The sequence below is a fragment of the Euprymna scolopes genome, chromosome 21 (genome assembly GCF_053919585.1).
Source record: "Euprymna scolopes isolate OS-2025 chromosome 21, ASM5391958v1, whole genome shotgun sequence".
NCBI classification, from domain to species: Eukaryota; Metazoa; Mollusca; class Cephalopoda; order Sepiida; family Sepiolidae; genus Euprymna; species Euprymna scolopes.
The window spans coordinates 66,806,869-66,830,695 of NC_136502.1; the positions used below are offsets into that span (position 1 = coordinate 66,806,869).

At 31.7% G+C, this 23,827-nt stretch overlaps 1 long non-coding RNA gene across 1 annotated transcript in view; it reads right to left on the reverse strand.

Annotated features, from left to right (window-relative positions):
* Window positions 1–15,506, reverse strand: part of LOC145242432 (uncharacterized) — a 120,491-nt gene extending 104,985 nt beyond the window's left edge. The window contains exon 1 of the long non-coding RNA XR_013862733.1: window positions 14,568–15,506. This is a non-coding gene — a long non-coding RNA (uncharacterized LOC145242432). The remainder of the gene's footprint in view (window positions 1–14,567) is intronic.
* Window positions 15,507–23,827: the final 8,321 nt, after the last annotated feature.

The following is a 23,827-nucleotide window of genomic DNA, read 5'->3' on the forward strand; positions in this document are numbered from 1 at the left end:
CACTTGGTGCGAACTTGTACTTGTCCATTATATGACTCAAGTTGTTGAAAAATTTATCAACAACTGGGCGGTTGAAGGCTGTGGCACGCCTAAAAATGTTGCTTCTGTCACTCTAATTGCCAGGTTCCGGCGCTTCTTGAAGCCTAACCACCAATCATGTCCTGCTTTTTTCTCACGATCCCAACTTGGTGGCAGATTGAGACAGTTTTTTTTAGCAAACTCATATGCCAGTGTGCGACATCTTCTCAATGACAAACCATGAAACATGTCTGACAATTGTTTCACGTGGTCAGCCAAATCCCTTTCCATTTCAGGACTAAAAACCAATTGCCGTAAGGAAACAGGTGTGTAAGCAGTCCCTGCTGGTTGACTGTCTTGTTTGTCCATGTACCGCTTCAGTGTCATTCGATCAATGTTAAAGTCCTTTGCAGCACTCCTCACACTCTGACCTCCAGTAACAGCGGCAGCAGCCCGTTCCATAACGTATGTAGGAGTTTGTCCACGATTTGTCTTTCACACATAGTGGCGCATGTCTGGTGGGCTTTTTTTCTGTGAAACACACAAAAAAGAAAAATGAAGTTAACACAATTAATCCGATAATGATGTAGAATATTACTAGAGTGAACTAGTTGATTCAATGGAGTTCCTGGCATAAGTCTGGAACATTGAACAATGAATGCCAGAACAGCTGGCATTTGTAGAGAGGCACCTGCCTCTCCTGGCATGTTTAGCCAATCAGGCGCCTCCAAATGGAATAACCCACCATGCCTGACTAATTGTAGGCTAGTCCATAATGGTGGAGAGGGGAGGTAAGTGCATTCTTGATTCTACAATGATAATAATAATAATGTTAAAAATAATAATGATAATAGTAATAATAATTATTATTATTAGAATAACAAAGCGCCTGTACAGCATGCAAATTCTTATCCAAGCACGGCTTACACATCTTAAACATTTACTAGGTAACCCATAGATCTAATTCTTATACAAGTAGAGCATGTAACTTATACAACATGCATTTTGAATTCACTTTATAACAGGCCTACTGATGTGGTTGCACATTCATCTGTTTCTTGAAAATGTGTAAAAAGACATATGGGGCAAGTTGAGCCAGTGGCACAACTTACCCCATTAGCATTGGCTCAACTTACCCCAGTCTGACCTCATTGAATTGTCTGTTCAAATGCATGCATCTCATGTGTGGTGAATGTAAAAATCTTTTACAGGTATGAAGGCAAGTAATTGAACAAACAACTACCACATATTATATTTAATCAAACTATTACTACATACAAGAAACATGCACTCACCTCTGTAACGCTTTATTTTACTTCTTTGACACGAAATCTGATTTTCTTTTACTGCATCAACCTCCAATATTGGTTCAGCAAAACAAAATGGTGGAGGTTAAAGTCACGTGATCAGTTGTTTATAGATTGCATACAAACTTGGATTGGCTTAGTCAATTGTGGTTTAAAGGGGGTGGCTCAAATTACTCCTATGCTCAACTTACCCCGACTTCCCCTACTTGTTTCAACTGTTAGCTCAGTACAAATAGAACAATTTATCTTTTTATCTGAAAAAACAAAAACAAAAAAAAAAATTACTTCAATTATTCTGTGTGCTAGTAAAAAATCAAAGTAGGAAAATGCCACCTTTCTCTTTGGATCCTGGAGGAAAAGCGACTAATAAATATTTTAGGTGCCACAGACAAGTTCCAGTCTGGGTTAGAAGAGGGTCATTCAGAGTTCACAGTTGGCCTAATTTTAAATTTATTACAATTATTACCTATCAGATATCTTATGTTTAACCAATACTACAAAAAATTTATTGCTCAGTGTAGCTTAATCTTAGTGTTTTAAACGAATGAAAAATACATTTTATTATCACTTTCTTCTAAATGAAAAAAAGGTTTTAGTTTAATAAATTAACTTTTTGAAAAACTGTAAAAAAACAAAAAAAAATGTTTAATGCCATCTAAAAAAAACTCTATAATGTGTTGATCTTATTGCATGAATCAATGTTTATCACTTGTTGAAGACAATATATCCGTACTATACAAAATGCAATATCTGCAAAATATATTTAAATTATTTTCTTTTTAAATTAACAAAGCCTATCTTATTGAATAGTTTAAGAAATTACTTAACACAATGTGAACATTTGAGAAGTTTGGGAGCATTAGGATGATTGTCTTTGTCAATCTTGCACTGAATTACTGAATGTACATAGGAAAAAAAACTATAAAATTGGCAGGGCCATATCTCCTAAAGTAGGCTAGAAACCCTCACAAAATTTTTTTGAGAACTTAAGCAGTCATAGCAGATGCTATAAACAAAATATGAAAATTGAAGAGGACATATTTTCTCTAGACTGATCATAAGCTACATAGGTAAAAAGTTGATGATTTGGGGGACATGCTTTTGGGAGAGCAAAATTTTATTTTCTACCAGGTATGGGGTTAAAATAATTAGATATTTGGATTCTACAGCCCATAAATGCCCTTTCTACCAAATTTCAGAAATATTGAATAAGTGGAAGTATTTTTTTCTTATTTTATAAAACACTGAAATTCCGTATGGTTTCACGGCATAAATTTGGAAGCAAAATATGCAAATTTTACACCCCCTTAAAATCCACACGGTAAGGTTTTTCCTAACTCATGAAGGGGAATATTTGTGCCAAATTTCAAGTAATTCGGAATCGGTGGGTGTAATGGCCTGATGAATTGACATGGAATGACCCCTATAATAAATATTTAGGAATATGGGCCACATTTCTGCATTGCATCAAACTATAATATATAATGTTCCACATGAACATTTTGGATGTTAATATAAAATGCAAGAGGGATCAGTGTTGTGCACAGATGTGCTGTTAAGGAAAAGACGTCTATTTCATTCATTTTTAGAAACAAAAGTATTTTTTTCGATAATTGAGAACATTTGAATTCAATGACTTGATATTTTTTGTAGTTTTTTCTTTATTTTTGAGTTAATGTCATTGCATAATCTTTTGATATATTTGTCAAGTATCATGCCTAACATAAATTCCTATATTTGTTCAGTCTTACATGAATTTGAATATTTGTTCAGTCTTCACTCAAAAACGTTATTGTTTATTAAACATAATATAGTTTTTTTTATATGTTTGTGGAATAAGAGATTTTGAAAATAAGTAAGTGATGTAATATTCTATTTTTGATAAATATTATGCAATATTCTATTTTTGATAAATATTATGCAATATTCTATTTTTGATAAATATTATGTAACATTCTATTTTTTGATAAATAATATGTAATATTGTATTTTTATGAATATTATGTAATATCCTATTTCTGATAAATATTATGTAATATTCTATTTTTGTAAATATTATGTAATATTCTATTCTTGATAAATATTATGTAATATTCTATTTTTGTAAATATTATGTAATATTCTATTCTTGATAAATATTATGTAATATTCTATTTTTGACACATGTAATATCCTATTTTTTAATAAATATTATGCAATATTCTATTTTGATAAATATTATGTAATATTCTATTTTTGATAAATATTATGTACTATTCTATTTTTGATAAATATTATGTAATATTCTATTTTTGATAAATATTATGTAATATTCTATTTTTGATAGATATTATGTAATATTCTATTTTTGATAAATATTATGTAATATTCTATTTTTGATAAATATTATGTAATATTCTATTTTTGATAAATATTATGTAATATTCTATTTTTGATAAATATTATGTAATATTCTATTTTTGATAAATATTATGCAATATTCTATTTTGATAAATATTATGTAATATTCTATTTTTGATAAATATTATGTACTATTCTATTTTTGATAAATATTATGTAATATTCTATTTTTGATAAATATTATGTAATATTCTATTTTTGATAAATATTATGTAATATTCTATTTTTGATAAATATTATGTAATATTCTATTTTTGATAAATATTATGTAATATTCTATTTTTGATAAATATTATGTAATATTCTATTTTTGATAAATATTATGTAATATTCTATTTTTGATAAATATTATGCAATATTCTATTTTTGATAAATATTATGTACTATTCTATTTTTGATAAATATTATGTACTATTCTATTTTTGATAAATATTATGTAATATTCTATTTTTGATAAATGTTATGTAATATTCTATTTTTGATAAATATTATGCAATATTGTATTTTTATGAATATTATGTAATATCCTATTTCTGATAAATATTATGTAATATTCTATTTTTGATAAATATTATGTACTATTCTATTTTTGATAAATATTATGTAATATTCTATTTTTGATAGATATTATGTAATATTCTATTTTTGATAAATATTATGTAATATTCTATTTTTGATAAATATTATGTAATATTCTATTTTTGATAAATATTATGTAATATTCTATTTTTGATAAATATTATGTAATATTCTATTTTTGATAAATATTATGTAATATTCTATTTTTGATAAATATTATGTAATATTCTATTTTTGATAAATATTATGTAATATTCTATTTTTGATAAATATTATGTAATATTCTATTTTTGATAGATATTATGTCATATTCTATTTTTGATAGATATTATGTAATATTCTATTTTTGATAAATATTATGTAATATTCTATTTTTGATAAATATTATGTAATCTTCTATTTTGATAAATATTATGTAATATTCTATTTTTGATAAATATTATGTAATATTCTATTTTGATAAATATTATGTAATATTCTATTTTTGATAAATATTATGTACTATTCTATTTTTGATAAATATTATGTAATATTCTATTTTTGATAAATATTATGTAATATTCTATTTTTGATAAATATTATGTAATATTCTATTTTTGATAGATATTATGCAATATTCTATTTTTGATAAATATTATGTAATATTCTATTTTTTATAAATATTATGTAATATTCTATTTTTGATAAATATTATGTAATATTCTATTTTGATAAATATTATGTAATATTCTATTTTTGATAAATATTATGTAATATTCTATTTTGATAAATATTATGTAATATTCTATTTTTGATAAATATTATGTACTATTCTATTTTTGATAAATATTATGTAATATTCTATTTTTGATAAATATTATGTAATATTCTATTTTTGATAAATATTATGTAATATTCTATTTTTGATAAATACTATGTAATATTCTATTTTTGATAAATATTATGTAATATTCTATTTTTGATAAATATTATGTAATATTCTATTTTTGATAAATATTATGTAATATTCTATTTTTGATAAATATTATGTAATATTCTATTTTTGATAGATATTATGTAATATTCTATTTTTTGATAAATATTATGTAATATTCTATTTTTGATAAATATTATGTAATATTCTATTTTTGATAAATATTATGTAATATTCTATTTTTGATAAATATTGTGTAATATTCTATTTTTGATAAATATTATGTAATATTCTATTTTTCGATAAATATTATGTAATATTCTATTTTTGATAAATATTATGTAATATTCTATTGTTTGACAAATATTATGTAATATTCTATTTGTTATAAATATTATGTAATATTCTATTTTTGATAAATATTATGTAATATTCTATTTTTGATAAATATTATGTAATATTCTATTTTTGATAAATATTATGTATTATTCTATTTTTGATAAATATTATGTAATATTCTAGTTTTGATAAATATTATGTAATATTCTATTTTTGATAAATATTATGTAATATTCTATTTTTGATAAATATTATGTAATATTCTATTTTTGATAAATATTATGTACTATTCTATTTTTGATAAATATTATGCAATATTCTATCTTTGATAAATATTATGTAATATTCTATTTTTGATAAATATTATATAATATTCTATTTTTGATAAATATATAATATTCTATTTTTGATAAATATTATGTAATATTCTATTTTTGATAAATATTGTGTAATATTCTATTTTTGATAAATATTATGTAATATTCTATTTTTCGATAAATATTATGTAATATTCTATTTTTGATAAATATTATGTAATATTCTATTTTTTGACAAATATTATGTAATATTCTATTTTTTATAAATATTATGTAATATTCTATTTTTGATAAATATTATGTAATATTCTATTTTTTGACAAATATTATGTAATATTCTATTTTTGATAAATATTATGTAATATTCTATTTTTGATAAATATTATGTAATATTCTATTTTTGATAAATATTATGTAATATTCTATTTTTGATAAATATTATGTAATATTCTATTTTTGATAAATATTATGTAATATTCTATTTTTGATAAATATTATGTACTATTCTATTTTCGATAAATATTATGTAATATTCTATTTTTGATAAATATTATGTAATATTCTATTTTTTGACAAATATTATGTAATATTCTATTTTTTTATAAATATTATGTAATATTCTATTTTTGATAAATATTATGTAATATTCTATTTTTGATAAATATTATGTAATATTCTATTTTTGATAAATATTATGTAATATTCTATTTTTGATAAATATTATGTAATATTCTATTTTTGATAAATATTATGTAATATTCTATTTTTTGACAAATATTATGTAATATTCTATTTTTTATAAATATTATGTAATATTCTATTTTTGATAAATATTATGTAATATTCTATTTTTGATAAATATTATATAATATTCTATCTTTGATAAATATTATGTAATATTCTATCTTTGATAAATATTATGTAATATTCTATTTTTTATAAATATTATGTAATATTCTATTTTTTATAAATATTATGTAATATTCTATTTTTTATAAATATTATGTAATATTCTATTTTTTATAAATATTATGGGAGTTTGAATATATGATGATTGTTTTGAGTTGTTTACTAAGCCAATGTTCCATGCAAATATGTTTGAAAGTAATGTATTTTAAGGTTATATTGGGCAGGGACATGAGAAACTTTCAAATAAACTGTATTTTATCTATATCTTTTGTGCCATTGTGTTTTTCTGTATTGTTTCCTTTTAAGCTTTTAATGGCTTCTTTTCTCTTCTCCTTCTCATTTTTATATCTACCCATACTTTCACTTTTAAATCAATACAATTTTCTTTCTTTGTATGAACTTAAATATAACTAGCAATTGGAAGCATTTGCAGACAATTTAATGATGTTTGATAAGTTGACAATGAAAAATAAGATGTCACATCAAAGGGCAAATGAAACGGATTTTTTCCGATTGTTCTATGACAAGTAGTTATTTTTTTAAATTTGTGTACACAAAAGTGAAAAGATGATGAAATAAGAGATGCTTCTGATTTGTACAAACTTGGTAGCTAAATAGATGATGGAACTGTGAGCAAGTATACAAAAAGCTGATTAAATTTGGAAAACATAGTATGTGTACAGAAACTATAATTACATAAATTCGGTAACATAGTAAGGAACATAGTTTATAATAGTGATATGAGAAAATGTTATCTCAAAAATGGCCACATGCCTACGCATCTTGTAAGATTCAGTTGCTGAATGATAGAAGAAAACAAAATAGCGACGCCAAGGTGAATTTGCCTTCAACAGTTGTGCAAACTAATGCCAAATTCTTGCCAAATTTTTGCTGATCATATGCGAATTAAACGATCTTGGACTGTAGATAAGAAACTACTGGAGAGTATGTTGTTAAGAAAGGCAAGTTGTACACACAGTAAGGTGTGATGTGCTGTCAGTTTTTATTTAGATTCAAGCTATTTTGACAATGGAGACTTTTGATATCTGTCTGATTCCTGAATTTAGCAGCACTATGACCAATGTACCTGTTCTTGGGTAAATTACAAATGTAGAGTTTGTATGTGAGCTTTGCACTATGGATAATGTTAAGCATGTCCTGCTATTACAATTACTAGGTGGAACTCTGGCCATATACAGGCAACTTAGTAAAAAGCAGCAAGCAGATTTAAAACAGATCAGGAACTATGCATATGACAGTTTGTTGCTCAGTAACTTTGCCTGGATACATGAGCTTTTGATGAGCTGCACTGTTTGTTGGGGGACCATTGCTCGAATGTTGGCTAACATGCACATTTGTCTCTGATCAACCATAACATATTATACCTCTACTATATGCCTACTTGAGGATGGAAACAATGAGTGAAGAAAAACTGCTGACTTGGATGTGAGCCATCATGACTGATATTGAAGGCTTTGCAGAATTGGCTACTGCTTTCACCGGGAAAAACTTCAAAATCAAAAGCACACTATGATGGTATCAAATTTGCTTGTAACAAGTGTAGTAGTTTTAAGCCCATGTAACAAATTTGCTTGTTACAAGTGTGCTAGTTTTAAGCCCATGTAACATATTTGCTTGTTACAAGTGTGCTAGTTTTAAGCCCATGTAACATATTTGCTTGTTACATGTGTGCTAGTCTTAAGCCCATGTAACAAATTTGTTTGTTACAAGTGTGGTAGTCTTAAGCCCATGTAACAAATTTGCTTGTAACCAGTGTGGTAGGCTTAAGCCCATGTAACAAATTTGCTTGTTACAAGTGTGTTAGTTTTAAGCCCATGTAACAAATTTGCTTGTTACAAGTGTGGGAGTCTTGAGCCCATGTTACAAATTTGCTTGTTACTAGTGTGGGAGTCTTAAGCCCATGTTACAAATTTGTTTGTTACAAGTGTGGGAGCCTGAATCCCTTGTTACAAATTTGGTTGTTACAAGTGTGGGAGTCTTAAGCCCATGTTACAAATTTGCTTGTTACAAGTGTGGGAGTCTTAAGCCCATGTAACAAATTTGCTTGTTACAAGTGTGGTAGGCTTAATCCCATGTAATAAATTTGCTTGTTACAAGTGTGGTAGTCTTAAGCCCATTTAACAAATTTGCTTGTTACAAGTGTGTTAGTTTTAAGCCCATGTTACAAATTTGCTTGTTACAAGTGTGGGAGTCTTAAGCCCATGTAACAAATTTTCTCGTTACAAGTGTGTTAGTTTTAAGCCCATGTAACAAATTTGCTTGTTATAAGTGTGGTAGTCTTAAGCCCATGTAACAAATTTGCTTGTTACAAGTGTGTTAGTTTTAAGCCCATGTTACAAATTTGCTTGTTACAAGTGTGTTAGTTTTAAGCCCATGTTACAAATTTGCTTGTTACAGGTATGGGAGTCTTAAGCCTATGTAACAAATTTGCTTGTTACAAGTGTGGTAGGCTTAAGCCCATATAACAAATTTGCTTGTTACAAGTGTGTTAGTTTAAAGCCCTTGTTACAAATTTGCTTGTTACAAGTGTGGGAGTCTTAAGCCCATGTTACAAATTTGCTTGTTACAAGTGTGTTAGTTTTAAGCCCATGTTACAAATTTGCTTGTTACAAGTGTGGGAGTCTTAAGCCCATGTAACAAATTTGCTTGTTACAAGTGTGTTAGTTTTAAGCCCATGTTACAAATTTGCTTGTTACAAGTGTGGTAGTCTTAAGCCCATGTAACAAATTTTCTTGTTACAAGTGTGTTAGTTTTAAGCCCATGTTACAAATTTGCTTGTTACAAGTGTGGGAGTCTTAAGCCCATGTTACAAATTTGCTTGTTACAAGTGTGGTAGTCTTAAGCCCATGGCAAAAAAAAGATTGTTTATTGAATCATTAAGACCGGGCAGTTGGATGCACAAGGTTCACCCTGAGGTAAGTTATTTCAGATGCAGTGGCCTTGGACATATAGCATAACAGTGCCAGAAAAATGCCAACGGGTAGGAGGCATCAGCAGAAGTTTCTCTCCTGAGCAAATTAAGATGAAGAAACTCCCCTCCAAAATTACATGGACAAGAGTGTATGGCTTTGATGGATTCTGAGTGTTTGAAGGCACTGATGAAAAACGCTGCATGTCTCTTTTGGAAGCAGCTTATGAAATGATGTTGCATTTTCAGTGGATACAGTAGAATAAAGTTGGAGGTTGGGCATATTCAACCATCAACATCATGGCATGTTGAACTTTTATCTACTATTGGGGATTGATGTCATAAAATAGCTTGGGAAAGTTTATTTGATGGAATCAAACGATGCACATTTTGGAAGTCTGAACAGATGTGCTGCCATCTCGATTGATGAGCCACATTTCAGTGTGATGTATGATTGTTGTAACAAAGAATGGATTACATCATAGAAATGGAGTAACATTCACTCTTTTATTAAACTGGCTAACAGTGTGAATGAATACATGGCACCTAACTATACCAGGGATTTCTATAAGAACAAGCTCCTACAGTGGCAGTAGAATAAATAGCTGTTGCCATATAATGAGGAAGAATGACATAGGTCTGATTCCATTGATGGTGGTTGTGCGGGAGCAGTGGGCACATCGAGTACTTGATTACCATGAATTGAACGATTTTATAAATACATTCACTCAATGCCAATACAGAAGTGGTTGCACAAAAACAGAGAGTAGCAGTAACAGAGTCGGTTCAAAATCTGCAAAACATGTATTCAAAACCATGTTGACAAGCGCTGGAGCCATTACTTATGGTTATTTTTATGGGCCAGCACTTCTGTCTTACCTAGTTGAAATTTGATCTCTGGTGCAACTTATGAAATTCATAATGAACACTAACCTTTCAAGACTATACAATTAAAGTGCTACATCAGCATATGTTGATGACATTTTTATTAATGAAAGGCTAGTTCCTGCAACCTATGTGCAACAACATTTTCAGATTATGGTTAGGTTTGCATGGATCCAGTGCAACTGAGAGATAGTAAGTCTTGCAAGTCTAAGAAAAAAATGACACTCTCCCATGGAAATGAGAACGTCAGATTATGGAAACCCATGATGTATTGCCACATCGGCACATTTTTTCTTAACGTGGAAACTTGCTGGTCACTTTTCTCATGTATAAATGACCCAGAGTTGTAGTTGCCTGACAACTACAGTAACAAATTATTATGAATGGAATGATAGAATCGAAATTGCTTTTGGATATTAGCAGAGACAATGAGCGGAGGACGAAAACTAGATCCTATTGAAAGAAACTGATGCCTGAACACTACAGAAATTACAGTCTCAGTGGATGTGAGTAGCTTAGAGACAAGAGTGGCCCTGGGAGCAAATAGAAGCATCATTGAAGATGTGTGTTAGCTGCATCCAATGAACAGTACTATCAATCTAACTGAACTTAACACAGCACTCAAAGGAGTCAATTAGACCTTTCAGTAGGAGACTACAGTGTTATACTTGGTCATAGATGCATTCTCTGATGGATTTCTGACACTTTGATCAGAAAAGCATGTGTGATAAAGGCAATTGGCGAGATACTAGTCATGTGATGATTAGAAACTATGCAATCACTTGCAGAAGACTATGGATTGACCATAGACGTGACACTTGTGAAGTCTTGTCAGAAGTATGTGGACCACTAGTGCTGTATCTGCTAAGAAAAATGGAGAGTTGATCCTCAATGATAGGAAGATGACTGGATGAATACCAGATAGCTGATATCTATCATCAAAGTGGCATCTAGATGTAAAGTGGCTGGCCATTGGAAATATTGTCAACAATGATATTGCATTCGTTGGTAAAGACTTTGGAAGATTTATGAATTGGGATGTGCATCTGTGGTTTTGATATGCTTACTCACTGAGTGGAAAGAGGATTGTAGAAAAAGTCATACGACCAATAAGATTATTGAATCTAGGAAAAACTGTTCAATATTGAAGGTAGTCTACTAGGACAGTCACTTTCATGGATGATATTTCACCTTCTACAGTGTCAACATGCATTACACTGATAGCAGGTCTCAATGAAAGGTGTTGAAGCTAACCTGCTGCCCGAATCGGAGGTAACTGGAGGGAGACAAAAAGGAGACAGCATTTGGATTCAATTTGAAATATGCAGATTGATGGGGGTGCCTTCTCATGTTAAAGACCTCCGACCAGAGTTTTTACTTCCTTCTGTCCATCCGTAGTTCTAAACAAAAACAAACACTACTTTCGGTGTTTCGATAAGAATGTAAAAATGCTTACGTAATGGCGGCTTTTTCAAATAGTCATTTAAAAAAATTCTTTTATTTAAAAAATAAATGGAATTTAAAATATAAATGTTGATAAATTCTTAACAATGAAGAATAGAAGTACACATTGAATAGTATTTTTATAGGTAAGTGATTTTTTGGAATTTATATCGATTTTTTATAATCGAAGTAAGTAAAATTTCGTTGATTTTCTTCAAATCTATTTGAAAACCAATTTAAAAGAAAAAAACAAATATTGCATAATTTTCTATTAAACCTGTTATTATTTTTTTAATTTGGTCTTTGCTCCTATAATTGAAAAAAAAATTAGGGTTTGAATTACATTTTTCAAGTAGTTATAAGCTTGGAAAGATAGGAGGTCGATAGGGTCTGCCAAACAATTGTGAAAAATGGACCGCATGTTTCCGTGATGTCAGATTTGTGTTTATATAAACTATGGAAAAGTAGAAGCAACTTAATGATTTTTTAAAACCTTTGTTTATCTTCTTCAAACTGCAATTAATAATTAATCTTTGTTATAATTTTGTTAGGTTTTAAGATTTACACAGTTTAACGATTAATAATATTATAAACATTTGTATATTAAATATGAAATACGGTTTTACTGAATGCTCATTTGGTTACCTATGGGGTTCCATATTTTGTTCTGTAAAAAGAGACAAACAAAATATGAGGGGGATCCTACAAAATGCTTAATATTTGTACAATATTATTTTCAAATTGGTTTTAATCTGGCGATAAAATAGCTGACAAGAGCCATGTTTATATTAAAACTTAATATTAAAAAAAAATTTAAACACAATTAATTAAAAATCTATGTTGTAACGGAACATTTTGAAATAATGGAATTTTAATCGTTTTAATCTTTTAAAAATTAATGTTTACAAAGTTTTTTTTCTTGGCAATTCAACTGATTATAGTATGCATTAATTTGAAAAAACGCTATTAAAAATAAACATAATATATATAGTTTATATCAATTTTTGGGTTTGTATTACTGTACACATAGATTCGAAAAAGTTGTTAAAAAACAAATATATAACAAATAAATGTTATCAAAGGCAAGATAAGTTACTTTTCTACCTAACTGGATATATTTTCAGTGTTTTTATTTAATGTAACATGTTTATTCAGCTCGAAAAACATACAGTGTTTACCGATGTATTGGAAAATTCGAAATGGCACCCAACTCTCTCTTTAACACGGTAAGTTCTGGAAAAGGTGTTATGAATAATAAACTAGACAAAATACTATTTAAAAAAAAACACCGAATATATGTCAACCTATGTCACGGTAATATATATTGAGCGAGTTTCTAACAGTATTTTGTCTAGTTTTATATTTATAGCACATTTTCCCAAACTTACCGTGTTAAAGAGAGAGTCGGGTGCCATTTTGAATTTTCCAATACATCGGTAAACACTGTATGTTTTTCGAGCTGAATAAACATGCTACATTAAATAAAAACACTGAAAACATATCCAGTTAGGTAAAAAGTAACTTATCTTGCCTTTGATAACATTTATTTGTTATATATTTGTTTTTTGACAACTCTTTCGAATCTATGTGTACAAACCCGAATAATTGCAACTTCAAGGTAAATTTTTGTTCAATATATGTATTTAGATTAAAAAAAAAAATATTTTTTACTTATTTGAACTCTTATGTTCTATAATAAATAGAAATTTCGATAGATTTAAATATATTTTGTTCGAATTTCGAAAAAAATAAATAAAGGGGGGAGGGGCACGCACTAAAAATATATTTCCCCTCGTATATTTTACGAAAACTGCATTTTATATGTAATTTCATTCTAAAATGGATAAGTATCGAAAATTTCACGAAAATCTGACCATTAGTTGATTTTTGCTAGATTTATTAAATACGGGCATGTTTTAACGTTCGGGATGTCTACTACATGGGAACGTTATTTTAAAGCGCCAATTATGTAAACACGATTTTCGTCTCCCAATTTCATTATTTGCGTTCGCTAAAAAATTTTTTTTTAATTATTACTGGTTTGTTTTGCCCTTCTTTTAAATGATACAAAAGTTATACCGATAATATTAATTTATAATAAAGTTACATCGTTTTACATATAAGGTGGGGTAATTCTGTGGTGACTTTTGCCAGTCCCTAGAGGTCGAATTATTCAATTTTTTTTCACGTATTTTTTTTATGTTGGTTTCTGACACTGCTACAGAAGCACCTTGTCCCCCCCCCCTTTTAGAGGTTAAGTTAACCTCTAAAAGGGGAAGCCTTAAGTTAACCTCAGGTTAGCTTAAGGCTTCGGTCTTTCAAACACAATCAAAAAGTTATCGGAAACAAAAAAATTATGATAAGCTTTCCAAACCATACCTCCACCCACCATTAAATTGCACGTACCTAAATTAGGCGGATTCGAGAATTTTATTGAATTTAAATAAACTCTTAAAAATTGTTTAAAACGTTCAAAAAAAAAAAAAAATGTGGACAGTAATAAACAAGAAAAAAAAGAAAATTCTTACCTTTCGTTGGAGAAAATCTAATGCGTAAAAAAGAAACAAAAAATAGAGTGATGTTTCCTTTTACGTTTAACATCAGATTTGGCCTGTTGTGATTTCTGTTAGTGTGTCCAACAATTCATATATATATATATATATATATATATATATATATATATAAGATTTAAATTAAAAGATTTACAAAAACAAACACAATTTGTTACAATTGTTTAAATGAATAACTGCGTAAGAACGAGGCGATGAAAGGTTATTACAACACGGTGTAAATCATTATTTCATTCTTTGTGATTAATGGCCCGATTATTAGCTTTGTGTGAAGGAAAGTTTTCCTATCAATGTTCAAAGGCTAAACTGAGGATGCATGCAAATTAACCAAAGATTCATTTGTTAACGAAAAGATTTTGTAAGGGGCTTAGTCGACATTCACCGAATCACAGTCGTCATGTGAGCAGGTAAATGTTTCCGGTTGAATCCAAGTTTCGCGTTACAAATTCCAGAGAATTTTTTGAGGATCGGCACTATTTCCAAACGAATTATTTTGCGCTAAACAGTATTTTTTGTTTAAAAAAAAAAAATAACCATTGTAAGCATAGAACAAAATATCGAAGCCGGTGATTTTGTTTACTTTATCGACATCATGTAAATTGAAAATAAAAATGTCCGCTTGTCTTCTTCATGAAGTCAAACGAAAAAATTATTAAACAAGATTTGAACAAAATAAAATCAAACATTATTAAACATGTCGATATTTCCTACTGACGAGTGGGGGGGGGGGGAGGAGGAAAAGACGTTTAGCTTGCAACGAAAAATTACCTCGTTGCTTACAAGCAAACGTATTCTTGTACATATAACGCGCTGTTAACAGTTGTCGTACCGGTCTGATAAATCTCGGCAAGGCAAGAACAAAAACGACAACAACAACAAGCCTACAAAGGTGACTCGTTCAGCGAGATTGAAACGAGACTGGAATGTCTAGACATCCTATTTTCTTCATTAACAAACACCAGGCCGGCCCGTTCCGTTCACAGCCATGAGTGTCTTTCCCTCGATAAGTCAATCAATTTAATTAGTGTCTTTTCCCTCGGTAAGTCAATCAATTTAATTATCACAAACATTTATTTTACATTTGTACGGAATTATATAAATTTATTTTACAGTTGAAGGGAATAAAATAAATTTATTTGACATTTTGAAGAAATAAAATCAAATAAAACAAACAAATTCACCCCCCCCCCACTCCTTGAAGGAAAACCCCCAAATCTTGTTTAATAATTTTTTCGGGTAAAATTTTACTTTAAGGCCCGTCTCACGTTCGTATAGAAGAAAATGTTTTTTTTGTAGATTCCAGTGTGCTGAAAAAGAATATGAAAACCGTTTCCGTCGGAAATTTACCGTTTGCATGGTATGAACCTCGGAATGCTGGAAGTACGCGCGAGCGCGCGGAAACATAAGCAAGCTTTTTTAATGGCGGAATCGCGCGCGCACTCGCGTACCTGACGGCCTTTTCATAGAGCAATGTAATGTTTGGCGGAAAATTTCAAAGTAGATGAAAAACCAAGAAAAATAAAACAACTTTGCGGGGGAGGGGGATGTCGGAAATACCCTTTTTTTGTGGCGGACAAATCAGTTTTTTTTTGTTTTTTTTTTTGAGGGGGGGTGAAGTTGGAATATCATTAATAATCTCGGAAAGACTTTTTTTTTTTTTTCAAAACAATTCTTTTTCTTTAGTGGCGGACAAATTACTTTTTTTGGGGGGGAGGGGGGATAAGTCGGAATCAGAATGATAAAAAATGTCAAAATGACACTTACATTATCTCCGTTGTTGGCAAATGTTCCTTGGCGCGTGTAACCGGTGGCTGCTGGGTGGGTGCTATAAACAAATATAACTTCCGGCGCAAATTAAACCCCACACCCCCACCCACCCCAATATATACGCGGAAGAATATCAATGAAAGAATTTTTCGAAATTTTTGAAATTATTATATTCTAAAATATATTATAGCACTTTTTGGGTGGAAAATTTAAAATTAGCTGAAAAAGAAATAAAACAAGAAAAGGAAAGCACTCGAAGTTGGAGTAGGGAGGGGGGGTAATTTATCTTTTTTTTTTTTTTTTTTTTTTTTTTTTTTTTTTTTTTTTTTACCTGGAACATAGAATTTTCAAATTTTCAAAAAGTAACGCACCGACATTTACCAATTAGAACACCATTTAACATTTTCCGAAGATTTTACTGTGTACATTGGGGGCGCGAGCGGGCGGGGGGGGGGGCGGATGTGATGTTGGGGCGCGCTATGTTCCAGGTAAAAAAAAAAAAAAAAAAAAAAAAAAAAAAGATAAATTACCCCCCCTCCCTACTCCAACTTCGAGTGCTTTCCTTTTCTTGTTTTATTTCTTTTTCAGCTAATTTTAAATTTTCCACCCAAAAAGTGCTATAATATATTTTAGAATATAATAATTTCAAAAATTTCGAAAAATTCTTTCATTGATATTCTTCCGCGTATATATTGGGGTGGGTGGGGGTGTGGGGTTTAATTTGCGCCGGAAGTTATATTTGTTTATAGCACCCACCCAGCAGCCACCGGTTACACGCGCCAAGGAACATTTGCCAACAACGGAGATAATGTAAGTGTCATTTTGACATTTTTTATCATTCTGATTCCGACTTATCCCCCCTCCCCCCCAAAAAAAGTAATTTGTCCGCCACTAAAGAAAAAGAATTGTTTTGAAAAAAAAAAAAAAGTCTTTCCGAGATTATTAATGATATTCCAACTTCACCCCCCCTCAAAAAAAAAAACAAAAAAAAACTGATTTGTCCGCCACAAAAAAAGGGTATTTCCGACATCCCCCTCCCCCGCAAAGTTGTTTTATTTTTCTTGGTTTTTCATCTACTTTGAAATTTTCCGCCAAACATTACATTGCTCTATGAAAAGGCCGTCAGGTACGCGAGTGCGCGCGCGATTCCGCCATTAAAAAAGCTTGCTTATGTTTCCGCGCGCTCGCGCGTACTTCCAGCATTCCGAGGTTCATACCATGCAAACGGTAAATTTCCGACGGAAACGGTTTTCATATTCTTTTTCAGCACACTGGAATCTACAAAAAAAACATTTTCTTCTATACGAACGTGAGACGGGCCTTAAAGTAAAATTTTACCTTTTTTCGTTTGTTTAATTATATTTTAAATAAAGAGACCCCCCCCACTCCTTGAAAGAAAAAAAACTAATCTTGTTTAATAATTTTTTGTTTGTTTCATTAAACAATATTTTAAATAAAGGGAACCCCCCTCCCCAATGTCCAAAAAAGAAAGGGCAGGTTACTCTCGAAGAAAAAAATCGACCAATCAGACCAAAGAATGACTTCATGAAGAAGACAAGAAGCGGACATTTTTATTTTCAATTTACATGATGTCGATAAAGTAAACAAAATCACCGGCTTCGGTATTTTGTTCTATGCTTACAATGGTTATTTTTTTTAAACAAAAAATACTGTTTAGCGCAAAATAATTCGTTTGGAAATAGTGCCGATCCTCAAAAAATTCTCTGGAATTTGTAACGCTAAACTTGGATTCAACCATGTTCCCCAACCGTTAACAAAAATAAAAATTAAAAGGTTGTCAGAAACAGCATGAAGGCGAAGACAATTTTAAAAGTTCAATATATGACCTTTTATTTAACAATAGAAATAAATAATGAGTCATGTTATTTTGTTGACATATTTTTAAGTGTGCGCATGCTGCTTCAGCACGAGTCAGAAGGTGATAGTTTGTAAGATTGTAAAACGTATAGGAAAGGAATATTTTGGCAATAAAGTTAATGTTTTTGGTCGCTAGGACTCTCTATATAACTTTAATGAAAAGAAGGCGAAAGAAACTTTTCTCTGACTGAGGCAAAATGTTTTTTTTTTTTTTAAGGTATAAAATATTCTTCTTTGTCTTTTTAAAATGGTAGTTAAATCCGTTTGTGGTGTTTTATCATAGAACGGAAGACAGACCAAAACCTCTTTACTAGGCTTTACTGAACTAATTTCACAGCCAATAATAAACGTAAGAGCAAATAGTAAAGAGCAGGTGGCAGCAGTAAACGCAAGAACTGTTAGTAACGAAATGTTGAAAAAGAAATAACTCAGCCCTTTTAAAAAGGAAAAGGAACGTGTGCAAAATCACGTGCCATAGAAACTTTTACTTTAATGGAAATATTACAATCTCCCCCCCCCCATCAGTAAGAGAGATTGCAAGGTGTAGATTTTTTTTTTTTTTTTCAAAGTACAGAGTAAGTGGCGATGTGTTTTTTTATAAGTCCAGTCGCTGGACTGGTTTACGGATTTGGCTAGACCGGCGTGGAAGCAGTTCAATATTCAAAGGACTGGCAGGTCTCTGCGAATTCTCTATATTTTCTGCATTAGATGTATTGTCAACTGGACTTGTTTCAATCAAATGGGCCGGGTCTGCATTTGCAAGGTCAGGTTGAGTATTCTCAGCAGGACCCTGAGGTCTATCAGAGCGCGGAAAACGAGCCAAATGTCTTAGCACCACTGAATCCTCTTGGTCATCTTTATGCCGTATTCTCGCATGCGTACGGTTGGGCTTGAGGAGCTCCACTACCTCGACGATCGGGTCGTACTTGCTCCTGTTGCCAAACCGTTTCAATAGTACCTCCCCAGGTTCGCAGAGCCAAACAGGTAAGGCAGTACCAGTAGAAGAGCACCTTTCAAATTTGAACAATCGTTCGTGGGAGTTGCATTCGTACTAGTGCATAGTAAGGAGCGAATAGAATTTAAAACATCAGGCAGAACGTCCTGCCAAGCACTAAGGGGTAACTGTTTAGATTCCAGGGCCAATAATATTGAGTGCCAAATAACGCTGTTATAGCGCTCGCACTGACTGTTTCCTCTTGGGTTGTATGCAGTAGTGTTACTGCACCCAACCCCAAGGTGTGTCAGGAAATTTCTGAACTCCTCCAACATGAACGATGTTCCTCTATCAGAATGGATGAAAGCGGGGAGTCCAAAAATAGAAAAAATATTCGTCAGGCACTTGATTGTGGTCTGTGAAGAACAATCACGGCAAGGGAACGCAAATGTAGGAATTTTATCTTGCTTCCAGATAAATTTGATGCTAAAGTAACTAACCTGAAAAAAAATGACAGCATAGAATAAAAAATGGGGGGGGTAAAGAATGAAATATAAAGGTCTTGCTTTGAAACAAAAAAGAGATTTTATTCACAATAAAATTAGTTGCAAATTTTTCCCTTTGCGGGCATTAAGTTTATGAAACGCCAAAGTAACATGCAATGAAAAAAATAACACTGGTTCTTATAATGAAGATGTCGTATCCATGAATGAATACAATAATAAGATTCAAAATAGTATCTCCTAATCACACTCCCATATGAAATAAATTTTAGGAACGTACTCAAAAATTGAAAGCCAGTCAGGCATGTGCCTTTTTCTTTTTTTTTTCTCGTTTAAAGTCCTTTTAGAATTTTCTCTCCATCCATGTTTGCGTGCAAACCGTAGACACGCAGATGGATTTCAGAAGTATGGCCGCGTCGCTTACCCGGGTTTTCTTTGCCGGGTTTTCTTCTTTGTAGGAGGTCTCAAAATTCCTTGCCATGTAAAATAATGTCTTTTCTTTTTAAATAATTTCACTCCTTCTAAAATACGTGCAAAACTGTAGCCACGTAGATAGTTTTCAGAAGTATGTCTCGTCATATACCCGGGGTATTCTTGCCGGGTTTTCATCAATTAAGTATGGCATATTTTGTGATTGTATAAAGTGCCAAAAACGCTGTACACCAGGGTGTATTAATGAACTGTGTATGACCCTTAGCTCCTCCAAGGAGGAAGCAGCAGCAACACTCTCTCGATAAAGCATCGCCAACGATGTTTTCACTTCCTGGATGGTGTTTTATATCGTACGAGAATGGAAGAAGCTCCATTTTCCACCAAATGATTTTATCGTTTTTAATTTTTCCTCGGTTAGCTGGCTTATACATAGAAGATACGGCTTGCTGGTCTGTTACGATAGTAAAGTGCTTCCCAGCAAGGAGGTCCCTCCATTTTCGGACACATTCAAATATCGCGTAAGCCTTTTTTGCAACTATGTGTAGTCATATATCCGATGGGTTTAGTGGGTGAGAAAAGAACGCTACAAGCCTATCAGCCTGTAAGAGGGTGCCTACGATAGCCTTTTCTGAGGCATTGGTTTCAATAGTAATTGGTAGTTCGTCATCGATAATCTTTACAGATGATTCATTGACGTCTTTCTTAAGTTTCTCGAAAGAATTCACAACTATTTTTAGTTCCCGTAGTAGAAGTAACAGCGACTACTCCAATCTGGGAGGCAACGCGTGGAAGTAAGTTTGTTCTAAAGCTCTATCACATTGAGTAGCTTCTGTGAGAGTTAGTGTCTGTTTCAAGGAGCCTAGCACGTATCAATGAGGACTGGAGACCATGAATGAATGCATCACGGACAGATTCATCCCTGTAAATGGTGGCCGTTACATCTTTAAAACAACAGTCAGCGACAATTCGATTCAAGGCCTGAAGGTATTGGCCGACAGACTCGCTTCCTTGTTGCAAACGCGTGGAAAGCAGATGTCTAGCGTGAATAACGCTTGGAGACTTGTTGTAAACGCCTTTCAATAATTCCACGGCATCAGAGCAACCTTCGATAACGTCAGCAACAGAGGGACCGATGTTTAAATAGAGAACTTCTAGCTTATCAAAGGTTTAACGAAGCAATAGTTGATAAGTAGTAATTAAAGTTGCAGAACCATAATTCCCAAAGCTTGCTGGCCTGAGGGTCTGCCGAGGAAACATCAAATTTATCCAGGCGAATTATCTTCGCCATGACGAAAATAAAAAATTAGTTTGGTAAATTGTGGTGTTTTATCATAGAATGGAAGACAGAGCAAAACCTCTTTACTAGGCTTTACCAAACTAATTTCACAGCCAATAATAAACGTAAGAGCAAATAATAAACGTAAGAGCAAATAAAGAGCAGGTAGCATCAGTAAACGCAAGAACTGTTAGTAACGAAATGTTGAAGAAAAAAAAACTCAGCCCTTTTAAAAAGGAAAAGGAACGTGTGCAAAATCACGTGCCATAGAAACTTTTACTTTAATGGAAATATAACACCGTTATATTAGTTAGTTCAGTATTGTTAATCCAGTGTGATTCGGACGTTCATATGAAACAAAACAAGAAGCTGATCATGTGGAGAATTTAGATGTGTGACGCATGCGAAATGTTTTATGTTGAACCGCCACTGAGAGTAAGAAGAAGGCCTGTTAACTAAAAAATGTCTGCAGGCAATGTAGGTAATATTTGTCAGACTGTCAGTACTATATGGGGGCCATTTGAAAAAGAGCAATAAAACATTTTTAAAAAGAAAAAAGAACACAGTTGAGTTCGATTATTACTTAAACTGAACTTTATTCAATATAAAAAATAGATATTATCTATGTAAAATTAAGTAATTTGAAATATACACTATAATACTGATAAAACAGAATTATGAATTTAGGGAACAAACGATTAAAGAAATATTAAACACATATTTTTTGGCCTTCGGAACAAGATCACAGTGTAGTATCTGTTTTGAAACTACACTTGACCTTTTCTGTCCTCGGTCGGTGGGGGAGAAATATTTCATGACTGAGATTATTTTTGTTCCTATTCAGAGTGCCCCTTATTGAGAAGCTGGATTTTGCCTACAAGATTATATGTTGAAATATTTAAATAATTATTACTTTTAAATACAGAAATTATATTTAAAGTTTTGATTTTCTGTTCTTCTATGTCCGTTTTTCCCCATGTTTTCCATCAAAATGTGTAGCGTTATTAGTTGTCTCACAGGCCATCATCAGTGATCGCTCACTGGCAGTAACCTGTGGTGTTCCCTGGAGACCAAGTGGCAACAAGTCTCCCCAGATTTCCAGTGTTCTCCACCTCTTGACCACTTATTCAGATGATTACATGTTATCGCAACAACCGTTGTCACTGATTTCTCGTTGACATCGCCCATTGGTGTTTCCTGGAGTTTAGGTGACAAAATGCCTTACCAAGGTACCAGATTGGAACTGCACACTTCCAATGGAGATTTGATTAGTACTCTCTCACTGCGGTCTTTCCATCCTCCTTTCACAACTAGTTGGTGTGGTGCCAGTCGATGTCATCTACACCCAGTTTTTTGTTATTATTATTATTATTATGATAATAATAAGGGTGCTTATGCAGTGTACGCACGTGTATTTTAAATATAATTTCCAAGTTAAATTAAATTTTCAGTTTGTATTACCGTACACATAGATTCGAAAAGTTGTCAAAAATCAAATATCTAGCAAATAAATGTTATCAAAAGCAAGATAAGTTACTTTTCTACCTATCTGGAAAGGTTTTTAGTGGTTTTACTCACTTTAAAACGTGTAATCGCTTAAAAGATCATACAATGTTTATCGATATATTTTAAAAAGAAAAATGTTGGCACGCTCTCTTGTAGGGGACTAGGACATATAAATACCCCAATCCCGTTACAAGAGAATAATGAAACGAATGAGGAATTGAAGGAAACAAAGGCTCAGTTAATGGAGAAGGTAAGCGTGGTTTATTTGCTATTGAAAGAAATGAATGTTTTAGTTATGACATATCCGCGCGTATGTAACCAATGTTCGTTGCAGGACTGGTGTTGTAGCAAGAAAAGGAAATGTGTTTTCATCTCAAGTTCGGTCACTATTGTTTGTTCGCGCGTGGGAAGAGAAATAATTGTTGTAGGAAAATTGAGAATGATAGTCCAGCGCGTGTATGCATTGATACGGAATGAACTTGAGTAGGGTAGTATAATTAAACAAAGCGTACTTATCTTTTCAGACGACGGGGGTGGTAAGTGAGCGGCCGGTCGTGCTACTTCGGTGATATGTGTCAGGCTTTTAACTTGAGAGCGGCGACTACATTTATCAACCTAGCAGCACGGCGTCTTTGCCTCCTGTGTTTTTCTTCTTTTTCTTCTTTGGTTTGTGTAAGATAGGCATTGTTAGAATTGAAGGCGTCTCGGCTCATAACGTGAGAGCGGAGTTGGCTTCAGTTCACTGGTGCCTTATTTCTTCTTCTTCTTCTTCTTCTTCTTCTTCTTCTTCTTCATCTCTTTAGGTCTGGTGGAAGACTGTCCGTGCGTTCACTGACGCAGCTAGGCAAATCTCTCTTTCTTTTCTTTTTCTTCTTCATTTCTTTAGGTCGGGTGGAAGACTGTCCGTGCGTTCACTGACGCA